Source organism: Nycticebus coucang, chromosome 19, assembly GCF_027406575.1.
Source record: "Nycticebus coucang isolate mNycCou1 chromosome 19, mNycCou1.pri, whole genome shotgun sequence".
Taxonomy (NCBI): Eukaryota; Metazoa; Chordata; class Mammalia; order Primates; family Lorisidae; genus Nycticebus; species Nycticebus coucang.
The window spans coordinates 44465205-44489218 of record NC_069798.1 but is presented as its reverse complement, the minus strand read 5'-3'; the positions used below and the strand labels follow the sequence as shown (position 1 = coordinate 44489218).

The 24014-nt window shown below is 49.2% G+C and overlaps 1 protein-coding gene across 7 annotated transcripts in view; it reads right to left on the bottom strand.

Moving 5' to 3' along the window:
• The window catches only part of CTIF (cap binding complex dependent translation initiation factor), a 313526-nt gene that overhangs the window by 245376 nt on the left and 44136 nt on the right, over positions 1–24014 (bottom strand). The window lies entirely within an intron of this gene.

Sequence of the window (24014 nt, the reverse complement as noted above, 5' to 3'; positions counted from 1 at the left end):
CCTGGGAGCCAGAGCTGGGCTCCCCATGGACATTTAGTTCACCTTTGAGAGTTTGATAATAGATTCCCAGAAAGTAGAAAATGGTCAGTAGGTAATAACTGTCCTGTCCTCCTTGGCACCAGCAGACAGGCAGCGGCTGATGCTGATGGGCAGAGAGGCAGCATATTACAAGTGGAATGCCTTCACACAGCTTGGTGGAAGACATGTCTTTTATGCATCCCACGTGATGCCTGAAGCCCGCTGGACAGCAATCATAAGGATCTCTAGCTTGATCCAGTGCCCAGGGCTCTTATCTCCCTGAATTCTCTGCGAACCACAGGTAGACACAGGGCTGAGCAGGAAGAGCCCAGGACCCCCGATTTCTGTAGTGGCCTGCAAGGGCAGAAACAATGTATTCCTGTGACTATCCTCTGATACCATGCTTAGTTTTAAAATGAAATCATAAATGAACCCTTCCAAAATATTTAAAAGATAATAACAACTTACATTTATTGAGCATTTACTATGTGCTAGGTCCCATGCTAAATGCTTATTATGTATTAATTTAATCCTCAAGACCATCCTATAATATAGGAATTGTTTTGTGCCCCTTGTTCAAATTAGGAAATTGTGGCAGAGAGGGGTTGCCCAAGATCACCTGGCTAGCAGGACTCTGGGTCAGAAGATATGGCCATTCTGATTAAACAGATGCAAGGTGCCCAGAGCTCCACCCACTCAGGGTTGCATCCCTTGCCCAGCAGCCCCTACAGGCTGCTACACCTCAAGCTCACTCCTGGAGGTGGCCTTGGGAATCTGTCTAGGTTAAGGTTCTGGGTCCTCCACAGGGTGGCAAAGCTGCCATAAGACATGCACTCTCAGATCAACAGCCATGGCGGGGGGAGGGGGTGCCTGAGAGGCAGCCCTGGGTCTCCCGCCCCTGGGTCTGCATAGCCCACTACCATCCTTCCAGTCCCCTCTCAACAACCCTGTGGCTGCAGTTGGGCAGATAGGGACCGTGGGGCAGTATGCCAGTGGGCACAGAGACAGACAGCATATTACAAGTGGAACCCTAGTGACAGGGCAGGATGATAACCCAGCCATCCTGACTCTAGTCCCAAGCTTGTGCCCTAGACCAGCAACATCTGAGTCCCATTGACCTGTGGCATGAGCCAATTGCTCCCATTGGGTTGAGATGGGGCAGAAGCTCTGAGGGATGGAGAGGCAAGAGGACAGGAGGGGACAGATTACGGTCCAATGCACTGCAAAGGCTTCTTCTAGAGAGAGGTGTGAGAAAGCCAAGCTCTGCATACCACAAACATTTACGAGCCGTGTTTTTCTACCTGTAGAACACACAGCCCCAGTTATACGGTTCTCCAGCAATGCATGGCCAAACCAAAGACAAGAGCTGTTGGCCAAGGCCATGTTGAACAGATATGCTCAGATATGGACATTCTCCTGGGGTTAGTTTCCCTAATTACTTCTCTTGGGGACAGGTTCAAGTAATTGGGGAAACAGGCAGCTAGAAAATCTGAGTTCCAATTGCTTCTGTCAGGAACTCTCTCTCGTATGCATTCCTTTTGTTGTTGTTGTTAAAATGACATTTAATTTAATAATGAATTTGAATACTTACACAAACACAATGATAGTTTTCATTTTATACACATTACCTCTTCCAGCATGCATTCTTGAGGACAGGGACCACTTTGTCCGTCTCATCATCACTTTTCCAGTGCCTGACATGAAGTAGGCAATCAACAGGCTGGACAGGAGGACCATGCGCTCCCTCCTTGTGCTGGAGGAGTTGCCCAGCTCTGTGACCTAGGAGCTCCTCCCCAGGCTAGTCTGGTGCAGATGGAGCCAGGAAGAACTTTGGACATAGACAGGTGCCCTGCAGAGAGGGCCTGAGGGTGGCAGTTTCTGGATGGCTGTTCTTATTAGTGCACCAGAGTGCTTGGGCTCTATTTCCCATTGTTCCTGTGGTTAATTTCAAGCATGGTAGCAACTGGTAACTTCTTTACACACACCCAGCACGAGTCTGTAGCCAGTGACAACAGTGGGGAGCAGGCTGAGTGGTTAACGGCAGATAATTAACTGAGAAACTCCCCACAGGCCTCTACAAACACCACTGAGACTTGGAGAAGAGGAGACAAAAAGCCGGAAAGGAGCCTCTCCTACCTCAACCACCGTGGTCTCACCCCACAATCCCAGGAGCTTAGGAGGTAAAAAGGACCTTACAGATTAGGGAGTCAAGTGAGGAGAGGATGTAGAGAAGCTGGAGCTCTCAGCTGCTGCTCACAGGAAAGCAAAAGGGCCACTGCTATGGAAAACAGTCTGGAAGTTTCTCAAACAATTAAACGTAGGGTTTCCATAGGTCCCAGTGATCCCACTCCCGGGTATATACCTGAGAGAAATGAAAACATATGTCTATGCAAAAACTTGTGCACAAATGTTTTTGGTAGAATTACTAACAGCCAAAAGGTGAAAATAACCCAAACGTCCATTCACTGATAATGGATAAAAAAAATATGGAATATCCATGCAATGGAACATTACTTGGCCATCAAAATTAATAAATTGTGATCCATGCCACAACATCAGTAAACCTTGAAAAAATTAAGCCAAGTAAAAGGAGCCAGTCACAAAAGGCCACATGTTATATGATTCAATCAATATGAAATGTCCAGAAGAGACAAATCTATAGAATCAAAAAGTAGAATGGCATTTGCTTAGAAATAGGGCAGGGGAGACAGGGACCAGGGGGCTGATGGTTACAGGGTACAGGGGTTCTTTCTGAGGTGACAAAGGATGACGGTCACACACGTACAATTACATTGAAAACCATTCAATGTGTGAATTATATGACAGATAAATAAAAATCTGTAAAGCTGTTAAAAAATTAATGTACATGGGGTGGCCCTAGGATCATCACCTTGGATTGGAATGTGTGGCTGAGTACCTTGGAGACCTCTCCAAAGAAAACTGTAGTTGTGACTCAGACCAAAACAACACTGGTGAAAAGCCTTAAAAATCGAGTCTAGGCTCCCAATAAATTTGTCTGGAGAATTTGTTCACAGCTTCCTAGAAGGGATTGGCATATACCAAAGATGGGGATGCATTTCTAATGCAGCTCCAACCGTCCATCCACCCATCCTTTAAGCTTGGCACTAGATGTCAGAGACACAACAAGAAAGGCAGAAAAGCAACTAGGCAGCCAGCATTTTATGAGACAAGTGCCATGGGAGCCAGAGGAGCAACACCAACACAGGAGAGCAGCACCAAAAAAAAAAACGTTATTTTTGATCAGCTTGCTGTAAGTGACAGAAAAACGCAAACACAACTAATAGATATTAAAACCAGAAGAAAGCTTAGAAAGCAAAGTCATCAATTGTAAGACCCATCATTATTTTGTAAGCCACAAAGAAAAGACAAAATTGCTGCCAGTTAAAGCATATCATAATGCCTTCATGATGGTCCTGCACGCAGACAAATCACTCCCACAGGCCTCCTGTGGCCCTGAGACAGTTTCATCTCTTCCAATGAATCTGATGATTTCTCCCACCGCTGGTGGCACTGCTTAGCATGCATGAGACCGGTGATTCTTATTGTCTTACAAGAAAGTATGAGCCTGCAGCCTTTCCTCTAACAATAAATATTTGCTTTGCTAATATCAGATCGGTGCCTTACTGCTCTCTCTCCTTGCACTTCTGTGTAACACTAATTTTTGGTGTCAATCCTAAATCATGATGAGATCTTTTTGAAGACACTTTGAATGTCATTTATGCTAAACATGTGAATAACCAACACTCCTAATTTAACTTGGGTCATCGTGGCATGAACAGCATGCCCACATTCACACAGGCTCAGGCAATGACAGCGGTGTCATGCCTGCCATCTGGCAACAGTGAGGGTGCCACACCAGCAGTAGTAAGATGCGCCCTGACTTAAGAGATAGTAAAATGGTAAAAGAACATGCCTCGCAGGATCAATGACGCAGGCGAGCCAGTCGCTCATATTGCAGGGACAGAGTTGTGATAGGGCACACCCCGAGTCACAGAGCCAGTCCCTCATATTGCAGGGACAGAGTTGTGATAGGGCACACCCCGAGTCACAGAGCCAGTCCCTCATATTGCAGGGACAGAGTTGTGATAGGGCACACCCCGAGACACAGAGCCAGTCCCTCATATTGCAGGTACGGAGTTGTGATAGGCAGACCTCGAGACACAGAGCCAGTCTCTCATATTGCAGGTACGGAGTTGTGATAGGCACACCCCGAGACACAGAGCCAGTCCCTCATATTGCAGGTACGGAGTTGTGATAGGCACACCCCGAGACACAGAGCCGGTCTCTCATATTGCAGGTACGGAGTTGTGATAGGCACACCCCGAGCCACAGAGCCAGTCCCTCATATTGCAGGTACAGAGTTGTGATAGGCACACCCCGAGACACAGAGCCAGTCCCTCATATTGCAGGTACGGAGTTGTGATAGGCAGACCTCGAGACACAGAGCCAGTCTCTCATATTGCAGGTACGGAGTTGTGATAGGCACACCCCGAGACACAGAGCCAGTCCCTCATATTGCAGGTACGGAGTTGTGATAGGCACACCCCGAGACACAGAGCCAGTCTCTCATATTGCAGGTACAGAGTTGTGATAGGCACATCCCGAGCCACAGAGCCAGTCCCTCATATTGCAGGTATGGAGTTGTGATAGGCACACCCCGAGCCACAGAGCCGGTCTCTCATATTGCAGGTACGGAGTTGTGATAGGGCACACCCCCAGCCACAGAGCCAGTCCCTCATATTGCAGGTACAGAGTTGTGATAGGCACACCCCGAGCCACAGAGCCAGTCCCTCATATTGCAGGTATGGAGTTGTGATAGGCACACCCCGAGCCACAGAGCCGGTCTCTCATATTGCAGGTATGGAGTTGTGATAGGCACACCCCGAGCCACAGAGCCGGTGTCTCATATTGCAGGTACGGAGTTGTGATAGGCACACCCCGAGCCACAGAGCCGGTGTCTCATATTGCAGGTACAGAGTTGTGATAGGTACACCCCCAGCCACAGAGCCAGTCCCTCATATTGCAGGTACGGAGTTGTGATAGGCACACCCCCAGCCACAGAGCCGGTCCCTCATATTGCAGGTACAGAGTTGTGATAGGCACATCCCCAGCCACAGAGCCAGTCCCTCATATTGCAGGTACAGGGTTGTGATAGGCACACCCCGAGCCACAGAGCCGGTCCCTCATATTGCAGGTACAGAGTTGTGATAGGCACATCCCCAGCCACAGAGCCTGGACTAAAACCTCTGCTTCCTGAGATTTGTGCCAGCTCAGCATTTTCTTTCCACCCCACAGGCTGCTTCCAGGAAACTGGTATCTCAATGCTTATCTTACATTTTATTGCTTAAAAAAACAACAGTCTTCTACAGCAGCAGTCCCCAATCTTTTTGGCACCAGGGTGTGTTTTCATGGAAGATAATTTTTCATGGACGGGGGTGGGAGGCCGCTTAGCGTCTCACAAGGGGCACACAACCTAGTTCCATCCCTTGCAATTTACGGTACAGTTCGCGCTCCTATGGGTCTAATGCCACTACCTCCGATCTGACAGGACTCAGAGCTCAGGCTCTGAGTGATGTGGGTGATGGGGTGCAGCTGTAAACACAGATGAAGTTGGCTCACCCACTGCTCACCACCTACTGTGCGCTCACCACCTACTGTTCCTAACTGGCCAGAGACTGCTACCAGTCTGCAGCCCAGGGGATGGGGACTGCAGTTCTAGAGCATATCAGGCCCTGAGATGACTAGAGCAGCACGTGCAATCTTGGTCTAATAAGCCCGTGAGGATACGTGATGGGACACCTTGTCTCAATGCCATCACAGGGCCCAGATTCCTGAGATGGCACTGAACTCCCATGTGTGAGTAGGCCAAGGAGGCCCATTAGTTTATAGCTTTCCTGAGAGCATACCTCCACTCTCCACAGACAGGGCCCCTAGGCTGCCTTCTAACAATATTGTGGCATGTTTACAGATGAGGCTGGCCAGGTGTTTTCTTGGAATCACATGGCTCTCCCTAATGGAGGGGCCCTGGGGGAGACAGTGTCCCCACTGGGTCACCTACCAGAGAGGCTGGCCTCAGAAATCACACATGCAGAATACACAGTGCTCAGAAGACTGCTAAATGATTGTCGGTGTCTACACACGCTGCTCGAATCCTGGCTAGACGTCTGTCTTACAGGGTACCGGATCAAGATGGGGGAAACCCATTTTTCTTTGGGAGCCTGGAAATGCAGAGCTGGCCCCTGACATTACCACAGATTTACATGGCCGTATCGTCTTCATTTCTATAAAACCTCGTTTTTATTTTCTACAGCTAAAGAACGAGCCTAAAGCCTTAGCAGTGAGGGCTGATCTCAGTTTAACTGAGCTCAGATACTCTTGTCTGGAGGCAGGGCCAAGCCTAGGCCCATCCTCTGATCCCCAGCCAACATGTAGGAGAACAGCAGCTTGTGGAAACACCGTGTCCACATGGCTGAGAGCCAGTGGGATGCCTCTCAGATTTCAGAAGATTAACAGTCTCAGCAGGGAAACACCAGTGTAAAATGTCACCACTATGAGGAAGGCTGCACGGGGACTGATGCAGTAAGAGGCCAAGGGAAGAATTTCTTACGCTGTAGAAGATAAAGCAGAATTGTGTCCATCTCATCCAGCACCATCCAAGAGAGGGGGTAGACCTCCAGAAAAAAATGTTTAGTCTCACTGCAGTGATAAGCCAAGAACAGAGCAGGGGACACTGGGCCACCAGAGCTCAAGAGAAATATCCCTTCAGCTCACCCAGTGGCTCTTGCCTGAGTCTCTCCTTGACTGAAAGCAGAAGAAACACCTGTCACTTGCTTGGAGTCTACCAGGCAGCATGCTAGGTGCCGGGGCACTAAGGTGAACAAGACACGGGTTCTGCCCTGAGGATACCCCAGCGTCGCCAGGAGGCGATAGAGAATGGAGAGATAAGGACACCAGAAGAGTCCTGTCCAGAGCCACAGGACACAGACACAAAGGGGCACAGGGGGTCAGCACGTAACTGGAGTCCATCCACCTCCAGCACATGACCTTCAGTCAGCCTCTGAACTCTCAGTGCCCCAATGCCAAACACCCTTGCGACCTCCTGCGTTGGTCCTAGTGCCCCTCCCCTGGAGCTCCCTGGCCGCCCAGTGACCGTGAGTAACTACTGTCTGCCCATAGGGCAGGGTCAGACGCCACTGTGCACACCCACATTCCATTGCTTTTAGTCCTCACACCCCCATGAGGGGAATGCTATTACTCTCTCCAATCCAGAGTGAGAACACTCAGGCCCAGAGGTTTTAGGTTGGTGGGCAATGTGGTTGCCTCCTTGCCTCACACACTCAAAGTGGACTGGCCACCTGGAGGGTGTCACAGGCTGGAAATCTCTGGGGACACTGGGCTGGCTCAGGGAAGCCCCTTGACAGGTCAAGTGAAGGAAAGTCACAGCACCCTCTATTAAGGCTCACGGCAACACAAAGGGGGTCTGGTCCACCTACCCCCAACACAGGGGTTACCTTCCTCCCTCTAACCTGGGCATCTGGTACTGCCCTGCCATTGGAAGGAGGTGGTCTCTTCCTAAAGCCCTCAGGCCTGGGGCACAGCCACCAGCCTGTGGACAGGGCAGAGCAGGAAGGTGCTGGCCTGGAGGGGACCGATGGGTGGGCACTGAGATGTCATCACAGCTACAGATGCGGCTCCAGTGAATAGACAAATCTATAGAATCAAAAAGTAGAATGGCATTTGCTTAGGAATAGGGCAGGGGGAGACAGGGAACAGGGGGCTGGTGGTTGTGGGGTACAGGACTAACTTTTCTCCTTTTTCCTTTTCTATATTTTCTTTTCCCAAAAAATAGATGTTGGCAGTTTTATAAGCAAGAAAAAAAAATAAATGTTTGTTTAAGAAAAAATTTTAAGTTTGCTTATTGATGCCCTGGCTAAAACACTGGCTCCGAGGGCCCTGTGATCTCCCAGACACAGGCCTTGCCACAGAGAGGACACATCTGTCACTGTGAGGCCCATACTCCAGGCCAGCAGAGGCTGCTTAGACCCCACCTACAGGGTCCCTGCCTTGTAATTTGGCAGCCTCTCTGCATCCGTGAGCTGATGGGCACACAGGTAACTTTCTGCTCTGTGAATTCGGCACTCAGGCCCCTCTGGGGTGGGCAGTTCTGTGCAGAGAGGCCCAAAGTTCCCCACAGTAATGGCGGTAGCATCCTGTCCCTCTGTCACCCTGCTCACCATCGCTTCATCTGGAATCTGCTCCATGCATACAGGGGCAGAAGTGGGAAAGAACCTGCTGGGATTCTCCTCTCCCCACTGCTGGGGGGTGGAGGTTAGGGAATACTAACAGGATCTACCTTCTGGGGTGCTCATAAAAAAGATAGTCCCCTTACAGCATGTTTAGCCCCTGTGGAACTCCTCCATAGCACCAAGAACTGCCGCAGTGCTCAGCACTGGTGTCATCATCCCTGTCTTCCTCTTGGTGTGGCTCTAGAATTCTTTCTTTTGACAACAACAGCAGGCACAGCAGCCTACCTGTCCACATCATGATGCTGTTTCACCATATCAACCTCCCAGTATTTTGGCTGACAAAATACCAAAGGGTTCCCAAGTTCTAACCATAAGATTTTTAAGTGCAGAGAGATGGTCCATGCCATGAGCTTGCTCCCAGATGCCCTGCAGCCTCCTGGAAGGCAGACCAGCACTTGTGAACATCCTCAGAAGAAAGGTGTTGCCTTAGCCACAGAGCTGAGAGGGGCCTGCCACATCCGCTCACCTTGCTGATGACAGCACATGCCCAACCCTTCTTAAATATGAATAGAGCACTTTACAGGCTTAAATCAGGTGGTTGTGATTGTTTTATTGCAACTTATAAGGCAACCTAGGTTCAGGGGATGCCTGAGATGTCCCTTAGGTTGCCAAGGAGGAAGAAATCTGCAACCTTGATATGATCCCCAGAACTTGCCCATATTCTCTGGTACCCTCAGCTGGACTTTTCCTACCCATCCAAGTTGCCCGTCCCCTGTTTCAGGGCCTGGAGCTTCATGCACGCCCACTAGAGGTCTAAAGATTTGGCTGCAGGAGCCAGTGGGTGGGCTGGAAAGGCTGAGGGCTCAACAGGGTACAAGGTGACAGAGGCTCCATCATGGCTCCTGCTGCAGGCAGAGGTCTGTCCTGTGTGTTGACCACTGACTCTCCTCTCCTAAAACAGCCCCAGTTCTCAAGCTGCGGAAGAAAGAACACTCCAACAAGGTCCTCCTTCAACCAGGGGTCTGACCCACATCCCAGCACACGGACTGCTCCCTAGGCCCCTTCCTGCCCAGACAACTCCTATCCACCCATTAAGTCCCAGGCTTCATGCCCCTTCTTCCCAGGACTGGATTTCTGATGAGTAATCTATTCACTGGTCACTTACCCACTCCCATATCTGTCTCCTCTTGGATACTGTGGGTCCCTTCAGTCTCTGTCTTGCTCCTTTCCCCACTGCCTCATGCAGAACAGGTGATCAGCAAGTAGACAATCAGTGAGGAGGGATGAATGGACAGGCCAGTTGAGATTACAGGTCATCACGCAATGCTTCATCCTACATCGCGCTTGCACTTCATCCTTCAACACCTGACCCTAATTCCACCCACCCAGTTCCCCAGGGAGACCAGGAGCTGGGAGCAGGGCCCACACAATGCAGGGTAGATTGCACCACCTTCAGATGTGGAGCCTTCAGATGAGAACGCCAGACACTTCAAGTTGAACCTTGATATCTGCTCTTTCCTTCCTCCTTATCAGCAGAACAACACTGAGGGAAACATTGTGCCCAGAGTAACACTGCATTTCCCAGCCTCCCTCACAGATAGAAGCCAGTGAGGTACAAGGGGAAGTTATCGAACCCTCTAAAGCTGCGGTCCACAGCAAGAGGTGAGCAGCTAGCAAGTGACGCTTCATCTGTACACGCAGCCACTCCCTACTGCTCACATCACTGCCTAGCTCCGCCTCCTGTCAGACAAGAGCAGGGACCCTCCTGTAAACTGCACATTCCAGGGATCTAGGTTGCACACTCCTTATGAGAATCTAATGCCTGATGGCCTGAGGTAGAGATGTAATGTACTTAAGCTTGACTCATCCTGAAATCATCCCCCCCATCCATGGAAAAACTGCCTTCCATGACACTGGTTCCTGATACCAAAAAGGTTGGGGACCATTGCTTTTAAAGGACTTATTTGGTGGGCATGTGCTTGTTGCTTTTCCTACTTTTTACTTCTTCCTGGAATGTGGATGTGATGAATGAATCTTCAGCAGCTCTCTTGGACTGTGAGAAAACTTTAAGAATAGAAGTCAAGAGCGGTGTCTGTGGCTCAGTGGGTAGGGTGCCAGCCCCATATACCAAGGGTGGCAGGTTTGAACCCAGCCCCAGCCAAACTGCAACAAAAACTAGCCAGGCGTTGTGGCAAGAGAATCGTCTAAGCCCAGAAGTTGGAGGTTGCTGTGAACTGTGACACCCCAGCAATCTACTGAGGGCGATAAAGTGAGACTTTGTCTCTAAAAAAAAGACTAGAAGTCAAACATTAAGCATGGCAAAACAAGAAGAGCCTGGACTCCTTATAACCATGGAGCTGTTTCTCTCACCAGCCTTAAGCTGCTTGCCATTAGACATGAGAGATAAATGAGTACATTGTTTAAATCTCAGTTATTTGGATTTTCTGTTACATGCCACTATGGTAAGCAGCTTTCTAAGATGGTCTTTAATACTCCTTGCCTCCTATTCTTTGTAGTGTGTAATCTCCTCTTTTGACCATAGGCTGGGTGGCCTACTGGTTTGCTTCTGACAAATAGATTACAACAAAAATAATAGGATGTCACTTCTATGATAGGAAGACTGTGACTTCCATCTTGCTGACTGACTATTGCCTTCCCAGCTTGTACACTTTGATGAAGCAGCTGCCATGTTGGAGAGGCCCATGTGGCAGGGAGCTGTGGGCAACTCTTACTGACCACCAGTGAGGAGTGAAGGCCTCAGTCCAACAGCCTACAAGGAGCCAAATCCCATCAACCACACACAAATGAGCTTGGAAGAAGATCTTGCACTGTTGATTATGTAGCCCCTGGAGACACTTGCAGCCTTGGAGAGACCCCATAGTAGAGGAATCAACTAATCCTGGACGCTTCACCGGCATAAACTGTGAAATAATAAAAATATATAGTTTAAACTAAATTAGAGGAGGGTAATTTATTATATAGTGATAGCCAACATTAGCCGCCAATCCTAATCCCAAGTAAAATCCTGAGCAGGACACTCTCCCTTTTTGGCTTCAGTCTCCTTGTCAATAAAATGAGAGGGCTGGACTGGGTAGTCTCCAAGTTACCTGCCACCATTAGAATCCTATGACTTATTCAACAACAGGCCACAAGAATCCCAGGTCCCCTAGCCCACATCCCTCAAGCGGGGCTTAGGAGCCTGCTTACTCATGCCTGCCTAGTTCTAATCCTTTTGGTCATTGTGATCCGATGCTTTGGGACAAAGAGGAGACACAGGATGTCGAGATACCCTCCCACACGTCTGGCACTGGTGACCCAACACCACCCACCCCAGAGCCACACACCTCTTGGCAGATGGGAGACTCAAGACCAGCAAGCCCTTGCAGCAACTCTTCAACCAGGGCCACCAGGTAAGGAATCTCAAAGGCTGGACTAACACACGGCCACTGTATAGCCAAGTGCAGCTCACCACAGAGGGAGCAAACAGCCAAGCTAAGCCTGTGGTTTTCTGGCTTGTTTCACTGGTTATGTTCTCTGTTATGGGCTAAATTGTCTCCCTACAAAATTCATAGGTTGAGGTCCTAACCCCCACTAACCTCAGAATGTGGTCTTATTGGGAAATAGGGTCATTGCTGATTTAATTAGTGAAAATGAAGTCCCCGTGGTGTTGGGTGGACCCCTAATCCAATATGACACGTGTCCTTATGAAAAAGGAAACAAGGACACAGACACACACACAGGGAGAAGGCCAGGTGAAGACAATGGTGGAAATCCTGGTGACACAGCAGAAGCCAAGGATCACAAGAGATCACCAGCAAAGACCAGGAAGCTGGGAGAGCATGGAACAGATTCCTCTTCACAGAAGCAATCAACCTTGCCAACTCTTTGATCTTAGCCTTCCAGCCTCCAGAACTGTGAGAAAATCAATTTCTGTTGTTCAAGCCATCAGAGTTGTTATACTTTGTTACAGCAGCCCTACAAATCTAATATACCATTTGTGTACACAAGGTGGACGTACACAGACCCCTACTAGAAATAATGCTACATACCTCACTGCTGAACGTCACTGTGGTCACCTTTGAAGTGCTCCCCCTGGGATGCCATGTACCGAAACCAGCACCTAGTCCACCCTTCAAAGCAATTCTTCTGGGATAAGTTTGTGAACTCAGTTGTCAGACCTTGTATGACGACAGCTCTGATGGCCATGCCAGAAAAAGAGTTCCAAAATTGCTTTGAAGGATGGACTAGGCTCTGGCATCAGTGCATAGCTTCCCAAGGAGAGTGGTGACTTCAAAGGTGATTGCAGTAATAATTGGGCGATGAGGTATGCACCCCTTTTTCTAGGTTGAGTTTGCAACTTAGTGCACCTATATATACACCTACTCACCCTAGTAACATATTTCCACATTATAAAAACATACCCCATAATTAAGATTGAAAGAATAGGTACATAGACACTGTCATACTTCTGTGGGTGAGCATCTTGCGTATCCCACTTTGGAGACCACTAATTTTAAGTTGGTCCTGACCACCACTTTCCCTTCCTGGGGTCATGTTTGTAACGTGGACTTCACAACTCTGCTCTGGAGCCTCAGCAGTCTCAGCCTGGCCCTGCCGGACTCACAGCCTGTGCCCTGGGCATGCTGCAGGCCTGACTGAGCACGCCAGGTGAGGAGAGGCCAGGGAGGGGGCAGCCCTCATTCCTTGGATAGTTCTAGTCTCCCCAGTTCATCAAAAATAACCCCCCGTGGGCAGCTCAGATTGAGCCAGCTTCAGGACAGGGGGAGAAAGGGGCTGCCATCTGTTGTGGATGCCTGGGTTTCTGGCCCCTTGCTCTTTGCCAGCAAGGTCAGCGAGTACACCCGGTGTTTGCAGGTGAGGAGGAAAGGGGCAGAGGCTGCGGAGGAGGGAGGGATCGACGGTGGGAGGAGCAGACAGTGGCAGCCCAAGAATGCATGTGAGGTCATTCTAGAAATCCCCAAGCTGCTCGAAATGCCAGGCCTCATAAACAGTGTAGGCCTCGGCCTCTGGGCCTCTGCTGGCTACCTCACGGCAGTGCGGGAGCGAGGCCAGCTAGAAGATCCTGGCGTGGCAGTCGGGAGCCCAGACTCATGCCCCTAGCAACTATGGGAACTCGAGCAAAAAGACTGATTCCATAATTTAATGGGTCCAGTGCAAAAAGAAAACGCAGGGCTTCATGTTCAACATAAAAATTTCAAAACAGCAACAACAGAGAACAATCCCTTCTGAGTGTGGGGCCCTGTGCATTGGCAAGGCATCTCCCCAGGCATCTTGCGTAAAGAGAGCAGGGTGAACCACAGGCGCAGATTATAGCACCAAAGAAACTGTTCACTGTATATTTCAGGAGTGGGGGAGGAGCAACAGACAGGAGGGGAGGTTCATGCCCAAAGGAGGGACTCATGGCACAGAACAGGTGACACTTCACTTCTTTAGTTCATGTCATTTGATTGATAGAAAACAGTCCCCTAAATCATTTTTCAGGAGCCTGTATCATATGACACATAATTGAATGCCAGATATTCATGGGGGAAAAAAAAATCTGGATGAGCTCCTAGCATCACCAGGCCTGGCCCCAGCCCCACATGAGGCAAAGGGACATTGTCACCTTGGCTTGATCACCTGAGCTAGTCATCACTACCTTTAGGCCTCATTTCTATACCCATAAATAAGAATAATATCTTTTTTATTAACCTCCCAGGATTGAACGACATAAAAACCAGGTCTGAAATACAAAATAACTCTAACTCTGCTCTGGAAGGACAAGGGTAATTAGTGAGGCCATTGGACTGCCCACCAAGCTGGTCTGGGATATAGAACATGGGATGGTCACCCAGTCCCTGGTAAAGGGAGATGAAATAGGCACCAGACAAGATTATTAATTCAGATGATGATGACAATAACAAGGAAATTTTTTCTTTAACTCAACCAGTCCTTTCTAATATACTACAAACTTGCTCTTTGCTGGAAAGTCTCAGGAGACTCCCAGAGTGAGTGTAGACATCCCACTCTCCATCCCAGGCCAGGCCCTGATTGGAGAGTCTTCTGGACACATCCGCTGGGTACACTGACCTGGGAACCCTCCTGTACCTCCTCCTAAATCCTGGGGGCCATGCTCCCATGAAGCACACGCTGGTGCCAGTCTTTCCAGCCATTGAAAACAGGAAGGACAGGAGGAAACTTCACAGGGATCACCTAAAGCAAGTGCAGGTGTTGTCACCCAGCCTGGCTGTGGTCCCACCTGTTTCTGGGCCTCCCAGATCCCAGTTGTCACCATCCCCTCATCCACAGCAACCAGTCTCTTCAGAACAAGAGGGAGTCCCAAAGTTTTGTAGCAACTCCCTTTGCGCCTCTTCCCCTGGGGCCCAAGGTGCCTCATGCCGCCTGTGAACAGGGACTTGGCTTCTGCTTGGCTGATGAGCACGATTAGTCCCTGCCACTCCCTGCTAATTGCCATCCTCAGCACTGCCAGGCAGAGCCTCCATCTGCATACAGCCTCCAACTGTTAACAATCACAAAAGTTGCGTGTCATGGGCTGACAGTGGCCGGGGCTCCAGGGCAGGCTCGCGCTGGTTATTAATCCGCTCAATGCACTTGAGCTGTTGCCCAAAGCTTGTCTGCCAAGGCCAAGTCTGTGCCTCAGCTACTGGGCCACATGGGAATAGAAGGCTGGAGAGAGTTATTTTCAACCCATCCCTGGGAAGTGCTGGTGCTTTGGCAGCTGGAGGGCTTTACAATCATTTATTCTCCAGGATCTAGGTTAATTGGGGCAAGGGTGAGAACATGCCTGAAACTCACAGATACTACTGGGTGTTTTGGTGGGAAGAGAGCGTAGCAAGAATTCAAGCTATGTTACTTACTGCACTATTGCTTTCCATATCGGTAAAGAGAGGCCAAGTGCACCGGCTCTGCCTGTCTCCAAGGGTTGCAGGGAGGATTAACTGAGGCAATGAACATCATACCATAATAAGCCTTTAACTGCACTCTCTCAATCCTGCCTCAGAGATGGATCCCATCTCAGAGATGAGGAAACTGATGCTCAGAAAGGCTCAGACACCAAGGTCACAGACCGGGTAAGGGCATGTGCTTGGACATAGGGCCAGGGTCCTGCCATCATGGTGCCAACCTCTTCTTGAAACTGAAACTGTCTCCTCCCAAATGTCTTCCTTGGAGCTCCAGACCATACTGTTCTATCCTTGCAGATAATCATTGTTAGGAGCAGCAAGCCCTATACCCAAGGGTGGTCAACCCCTTGCCAGGCAGAGACCCACAAGGTGGTATGTCAGCAAGACTCTGCTTTGGAAGGGCAAAGGTAATTAGTGAGGCCATTGGACTGCCCACCAAGCTGGTCTGGGATATAGAACATGGGATGGTCAGCCAGTCCCTGGTAAAGGGAGATGAAATAGGCACCAGACAAGAGCTGAGATGCTCTGGGAGCATAAAGAGAGAAAGCAAGTCCTAGGGGCTTCCTCTGTTCCTGAGATTGGCCTATTGTCAACCATACACAACTTATAACACCCCCTATAATACTGTGTCTGTCTGAGTCCAACATTCACTGCATGGTTGTTGTCCAAGTTCCCCTGGGAGAGGACTGATATTCATACTATCATGTAAATGACTAATATCTGCGGGTTTCAAGTGGGGCAAAAGAAAGAAATAGCAGAAGTCACTAGAACCTAGAAAGGAAAGTAGCACAGAAAGAGAGGCAAGAAGACACCTGACACAGCTGCCCGTCCTTCCCTAGTTTGGGTGCTGCCAGGGGTTGGTCATTCTCCTCAGGGACTCTGGTAAAGCTGATATCTGGAGGAAGCCCCATCATGATGACAACATGGCCTCCTGGACAGCATGATTCCAGGAAAGGGCAAAGTACTTGATATCCAGTGGCTCTGCCATTAACTAACTGTGTGACCCTGGGCAAGTCACATCTCTGGGCCAGACCGGTCTCCATGTAGAAAGGGGGTTATTTCATGCCTGAGGCCCTTTCCAGTTCTGAGTGTTCACTTCCCTCCCTGCCCCTTTCCCACAGGCGTCCTGGTAAATGTGTGGGCAGGGGCAGGCCAGCTCGGGGCAGGCCCTTGGGCCCCCGCTTCATTGCGCAGCAAGCCATGCTCCCTGGCTCTGGCTGGGAGCCAATGCTCTACTCTTTCTGGAATCTGCTGTGGCCTCAGGGCAGCAGCTGGGATTGGATTCCAGACTAAATATGGAGCCAAAGAGCCAGGCTTCTCCCTATCTGAGGCCTGGGGTCCCAAACTTCTATAGCTATGGGTTGTCACACCGCCACCCTCCAGCTCACCCAAAATGCTGATCCAGAAACTCTGCACATGGTCAAAGGCCAGACAAAGACCAGGAGGGCCAGAGTAACAATGAACTTCCACAGCAATCAAAAAAACAGCAGCATAAGGCAGTTGCCTCTAAAAGAAAATAGGAACAAGCCTGCTAGTTCAATAAAACAGAGGAATTGAAAACAGTGAAGTCCCAGAGCGTATACAAGTTTTTTTCCAAAGAGGAACAATGACAAAAAGTTAAAAAATAAAAAGGATGCCTCACTCCCCTCCCCTAGGCTGAAATGTGTAATCACTTATGAAAAGAAGGCCCAGATGCTGTAGTCCCAGCTACTTGGGGGGCTGAGATGGGAGATTTACTTGAGTCCAGGAGTTTGAGGTTATAGTGAGCTACGATCACACCAAAGAATCCCAGGTGACTCTAGTCCCCCATCCTCACATTCACATAAAGAAGCACCCTGTGACTAGCAATGTTTTTTAATGACACAAATCTTAGAAGTACAGTGCAAAGAATTTCCAACCCAGAATGTGAGACTGAATTTAGCCCCCAGGTGAACCACATCTCATCTTCTCTAATACCACAAAAATGGGTGACATCTACCACACTGCTATGTCCTCAGTTGCGTTCCCCAAAGAGGTATGTTGATGTCCACCCCTGTGAATGTGAACTTATTTGGAAATAGGGTCTTTGCAGATGTAAACAGTTAGGATGAGGTCGCACTGGATGAGGGTGGGCCCTATCCAGTAGCTGGTATCTGTTCAGGCAGAGGGAAATGTGGACACAGACACACACATAGAGAGGACAGTATGTGAACATGGGGGCAGAGAATGGAGTGATTTCAGCAAGGCATGCCAAGGTGATGCCAAGGGGACAGCTCCCACCTCCCGGTGACAGCCTTCTGAAGAACCAATCCTGCTGACACTTTGGCTCTGGATGTCCAGCCTCCAGGACTGAGAGAATGAATTTCTGTTGTTTTAAGCCTCCCAGGTTGTGGCAATTTGTGACAACCACCTTGGGAAACTCAATACACACAAGCAAGAAAGGACTCGCCACAAACCCCCCGGAGATGACCCTGAGCTTGTGCCTTCCCTAGGCCTTGGCTTTGTTTAAGAGTTGGGCCAGATGGCCCCTTCCAGCTCTGACATCCAGCCAAGGTTCTTGGATCTTACCGAGCCTCCTGAGGACTATGGGAGGTGGTGAGGGCAGAGTGCACAGGGGAAGGAGGGGAGGGACAAGGCCTTCTGCCCATACTGTGGCCAAGGGGAGACAGAAACCACTAGAAGGGGAACGTTCTGCCTTGATCAACGGTAAATCCACTTCACCTGTGCAGCTTGCATTCAACCCCACTTGGGATGAGAACCAAGCAGGGGTCCTCAAACTTTTTAAACAGGGGGCCAGTTCATTGTCCCTCAGACTGTTGGAGGGCCAGACTATTGTTTTAAAAAAAAACTATGAACAAATTCCTATGCACACTGCACATATCTTATTTTGAAGTAAAAAAACAAAATGGGAACAAATACAATCACACCGCAGCATGTGGCCCATGGGCTATAGTTTGAGGACCCCTGGAGCAATGACTCTGGGGAGGAGGGTGCTCAGGTCAGAGGTTTTCCTGTGTTAAGTCTGAATCAAAATAGCAAAGGAGGGTTGGGAAGATTAGAGGCAGAAGGAATTGATAGAAAGAAGAATGCAGGCAACTAGACCAGAGAAGGTCAAAGGCATGGCTGTCCCCAGACAGAGCAGGGCAACAGAGACAAGGATGCGGAGAAAGCCTCTCAGGCAGCAGAATGGAATCCCGGGAGGGGATTTCAGGGGGCGGGATGAGAATGCTGGACGTGCAGCAGGTGGGAGAGATTAGGAAAAGCAGTGTGGGCCCCAGGTTGTGGGCTTGGGGAGTAGTTAGGTGACAGGAAAGGCCAGCGATGGGGACTCTGCATGAGGATCACAAGTTGGATGAGAGAGCATCCAACTTGTGGTCTGAGCCATCTGAGGTCCAGGAGTCCCAGGGGCAGTCAAGTGGGAGCTGGATTCAAAGGACAGGCTTGGCATGGGGCACTTGCCGTGGACCTAGCCAGGGCCACCTGAGGGGGCTATAAGGCCTAGAGGAGGATGAATAGAGAAGGGGCTGGGATAACGGCCCTGGATATCCCCACTGTGATGGGCCACAGAGAACAGTCCCTGGGAAGGATTGGAGAGCAGGAAAGGCTTGCTTGAGGCAGCAGGGAAAGTGGGTTGCAGAGAGGCAGCGGGTGGGGGTGGGAGTTGGGGGCAGAAGTCCTCGTGGGAGAGATGGCCAGGAGAGTGAGCAAGTGAAGATGTCCAGGGAGGAGGGTCTCAGTAATTCCTGGCTCCCTGCAGGCACTGAGGTCCCTGAAGACCTGCTTATTTCCTAGCTTCCCTGAGGAAACACCCCATAAACGGTCACTCAGAAAGCAAAGATAGAAGAAGTGGGATGAGCACAGACACTCATTTAACCTCAGTTTCCCTGTCAAATACACCCCTGCCTTCCCACCAGCTACCTCACAGACCCTCACCCCCACCCCAGGAGGCCCTTCGGTAAAATGGAGATAAGAAAGAGGATTGGCTATGTGGAAACATTCCTCTTCTCTACCGATGTTTCACTTAAAACAGCATAACTGGCTGGCACAGTGGCTCACACCTGTAATCCTAGCACGCTGGAGGGCCAAAGTGGGAGGATTCCTGCAGGCTAGCAGTTTGAGACCAGCCTGAGCAAAAAATACACACACACACAAAAAAAAAAAAAAAATAGAAAAATTAGCTGAGCGTAGTAGCCTGTACCTATAGTGCCAGCTACTTGGGAGGCTGAGGCAGGAGGATCGCTTAAGCCCAGTAGTTTGAAGCTGCAGTGAGCTATGATGATATGATGATGCCTTGTCATGTGAGACAGGGAACACAGAGTGAGACTCTATGTCAAAAACAAACAAACAAACCAAAAAAAAGCATAACTAAGTCAAGTAGAAATCAGGTAAAATGCAAAATCGTCAAGATGGACTTCTTTTTATATAACCCAGATGCTATAGGACAAAAAAGCAGCTCACTCGTCCTAATCATTTTGTGAAAAAAGAAAAATGTGACTAGAATTTGGACTCATAGATACTGAGAGCTAAGAATGGCCTAGAAGTTTATCTAGTGGCAGCCTCTCATTTTACTGGTGGTAGAAGTTAGCTGGCTTGCCCAAAGTCTTGTCATGAATTAGTAACGGGCCAAGACTATAACCCTGGCCTCTTTCCCTCCAGACCCCCGCTGCTCAGGTATGCTGCAACGCAAAACAATCATTCTAAACTCCATGACACCCAGTTACTAGATGGGAGGTTTAATTATACTGTCAATGGCTTGGAGATATTGTTACTATTTTTAAAAGTGGCTTAGCTCAGTTTTTACAACAGAGGGGCCACAGACGGTGGCATGGGCTATGAGGGTTGTGCAGGTCGTGTAGCTGTGTTCTCAACAGGGAAGCCCAACTAAGAGACTCAGGACAGGCTTGGAACCCACCTGGGTGCCACCCACTAAGCCCTGCCCTGAGGAAAGACACTCGGGATCAGGGGTGGCCTAGTATCTCTTTGGAGTTAATTGTCCCAAGTCTCTGAGTCTGGGTAGAGAGTAATTTTTTTTTTTTTTTTTAAGAAACTGGAAACCAAGGACTTAAATCTATAAATTAAGACTCTAAGAAAAAGATAAATACATCAATAAATGATGGGCAAGGCACAAAAAGTAAATTTACAAAGGAAGTAATAGAAACAGCCTATACTTTCCTGAAAAATCTCCGAGGTTGCTAGTCATCAAAGAAATGCATAGGAAACCTTGGTACAATTTTTATACTCGTCAAATTTGGAAGAGTGTAAAGGAATGCTAGCACCCACTGTTGGCAAAACAGATGTTCTCTGTCTGCTGATGGGAGTGGAAATGTGTACAACCTATCCTCCGGAAGGCAATTGCCACAAAGATAAAAGAAATGTTAAATATATGTACAACCTAGGAATAACCACAGACACCTTTGACAATTCACTTACAAGAATATCTCTAGGAAAAGTGAGAGCACACAGGCCCCCACACCTGGGTCGACAGCCTCTTCGTTGTAACACTACAAGGCTCACAAGTGAGAATTCACCCAAAGGGAAAATATTCGCAGGTTGTTATTTTTTTTCCAACTCAGTTATAAAGAGTCATGAAATTGAGGCAGGAAAAGAAAGCATTAAAAAGAGTGTGTGGGACAGGAAGGGAGCAACAGTGAGTGGGAGGAGTTCTGGTGGCTGGATCAACTGCTCAAATGCTCCGAGCCAATTCTGTGCCTGGGAGGTGGGACCGGCAGGCAAAGCTCCTAAGCAAAGCCCCAGAAAGCCTCTCCAGGCTGGAGGGGAGTGCAGATCTTGGACACTCTGCCCCTTCCTTGGGACAGAATGAAAATGCCACTGGTCCCTGTTCATAGCTTCATGTCTTAAAAGTGCAGACTCTTCAAAGAGAGTCTTGGAGGATGGGCCACCTTGCCAAGCATGCAGGGGAAATGGTACTGGTGTCTTTCTGGCAGGTCACCTCCAGGGACATGTGGTTCCTGCGGGATCTAGACTGCATTCCCAGCCCCCTACCACACACACACACACACACACACACACACACACACACACACACAAACAACTACAGGGTCCTCGGAATGGTTCCAGCATGAATGTTTATTGGCGCTTCTCAAACTCTCCTCAAGATGGGGACAGGCCAGGAGTAAGATTACCCTTGGGGATTCAGGGACTGGGTTAAGAGAAGCCCACTTTCTTTAACGTGGATTTTTTATCATCAACATCCCCATGATTTTTGTACTCTGCTGTCTATGCATCCCTTTATTTCAACATAAAGACAGATTTTCTTACACAGTCTTCAAGTGGTATTGACACTCTAAGACGTTATAACACCTGCATTCTGCGGCTTAGGCTGCCCTGGTATGTAAAGATGTTCTGGGTTTGAGAAATTTGGTCACGTGTCATCCTGCTGCTCCCGCACCCCTGCCCTTAGCTGCAGGCCCCATTCCCATCCTTCCATGCAAAATCGCAGAGGACGTGAAGACACGCATGGACCAGAAGTGATCTCTGCCCCCCGACAGGTGTCTGTCTCTATCAGCCTTTCAGAACCACGGACAGCCTTATGGGATAATAGCAATGACCGTATGGATACAAACATTTGTTCAAATCCTTCAGGTTGTGCACGTAAGATCAATGCGGCTCACTGTTTATAAATTATTCTTTAGTAAGAGGGGAAATAAATATCAAAGGCAGGAAGCACAATCTGCAAACAAAATGCCACAGAGCAAGCTCCTGGTCTTGGAGATTGTCAGAAGTAGGGGAGCTGAAAGACAACTTGGGTCAGAATGGGGTGGGGAGGTAGGGGGTTGGAGGAGTGGAGGGGTGTGGGAAGGAGTTGTAGGAGGCTTACACTGAAAATCACAAGAGCTGAGTCAGGTCTCAGCCCCACCACTGGATGGGCCTGGGCAAGTCACCATCCCTCTCTGGGCTTCTGTTTCCTTATTTATAAAATGGGTAGACCCGTAGTTTCCTGTTGGGGGGCTTACTACATAAATATGGGTTCTTGGGCTCACTGCACCTCTTAAATCACATACAGTGTAGGTTTGGGGTATAGGAATCTGTATTTTGATAAGTTTCTTAGGTCCTGGACCAGCATTTGGGAACTGTGGACAATGTACTTATAAAGGTTCTGATTGTCAGTGGCAACAAGTCCCTGGTTCCTTGTGGAAGAGGAGCTGTACACGGCCCAGAGAATGGCATAATTAAATAGGACAATCAGAGTTGAGTGACCAAAAAGGCATTCCATCTTACTGGGAGCTGTCCCCAACCAGGATCCTAAACCCAGACCTTAAATCTTAAAAGGGTGGCCATATCCAGCTGTGCAGCTTGTGTACTGCTCAGAGATATCCATCCAGGATGGTGAGTGAGGCCTGAGGGCAGCTCAGACCCTGTTTCTTAGGCCATGTGCCCTTGTGTGAGGCAGCAGCCACTGGAGTGGGGATGGCAGGGTAGGGTGGGGCAGAGGAGGGGCTTCTTTCTTCAAAATTCATCCACCAAGGTGAGGATGCCTTTTCTAATTCTCAAAAGTACTGTATGGATTAGTAGAGGCCCAGCCTGCAAAGAGACCAGGTATTGAAACCACTCACGTTCTTTCTACAGAGCTGGCTCCCTAAACACAAGAGAAGCAAGTGACCTACAGTCAAGGTGCTGCCCGTCCTGCCTCTTCTCATCAGTCCCCAACATTGTCTCCAGCGTCCTTGTCATTTGCCCTCCCCAGACATTACATGCCTTCTTGTCCCTCCATGTCCCTCCATGCTTTGGTCAAGCTGTTCCCACCAGTCACCCAACTTCCCACTGGTCAACTGTCCAGTTGTTGGAACCTTCCACAAGTCCCCGAGACAGAATTAATCCTTCCTCCATGTCCATGTGCCCAGTTCAGAGGACCCGCTAGAGAACCAACAGGCATGCTCCTAGTCCTCACGGAACAGATGATCTTGGTGAAGGATGATTAAAACACTAATTACAGTAAAGCGTGAGTGAGGAGAGTGCAGCAGGAGGCCACATTGTCTGTTAATTACATACCTAGCATGGCGCCCTCTAAAAATAAGCCAGCTCCTTCCTTACTATCTACACAATCTACAAAAAATGCAACCTGAATTCAGAGCTCTTTTTGGTTTGGTATCACTCTCATCCCTATGACGCCTAAAAGCTCTAAGAAAACCAAGATAGCAGGTCATTCATTAAAACTGTCTGCCCCATCTAATTCCAAACTACCAGTTGGTCGTGAATTCCTTTTCCCTGGTCAGCCTCTCCATCCTCCCTTGCCCTTTGGGAGGCCTAAGACTCCCTTCGGATCTCTGAGGACGACTCAGCACTTCCCATCTGGGGGCTGTCCTGCTCCCCCCATTGCTGTGGCAGACATGCGGTGGAGAGGACCCTGGGCACATCAGAAGCGCATCAGCACATCTGCCCACCTCTAAAATGACACAAGGGATGTGATTCCACAATGACATCTGCTCTGCTGAGACGGAAGGAAGGATGACCCAGGGCAGGGTGTCTGGAGCCACGCAGCTGGACTATAAGCTCTACCCACTATTAGATGTGTCACTTCAGACAAATGGCCTCTCTAGGCCTCAGTTTCCTTATCTTTAAAATGGGCCAACCCCATGGGGTTGTTACATGGACTAAATGAACTAAAGTTGATAAAATGCTACCAGCACACGATGACAGCTCAAATGACCCTATTATTGCCCTCCCACCCAGCACTACAGCACTCCCACCACCACCTCACCGCCCCACTGCTTCTTGCTACCCTACACCATCTGGGAGCCCATGCAGGTAAGCAGTGTGCACACAGCACACGCAGGGCAGGGCAGTGTGACCACACAGAGGGCTGTGA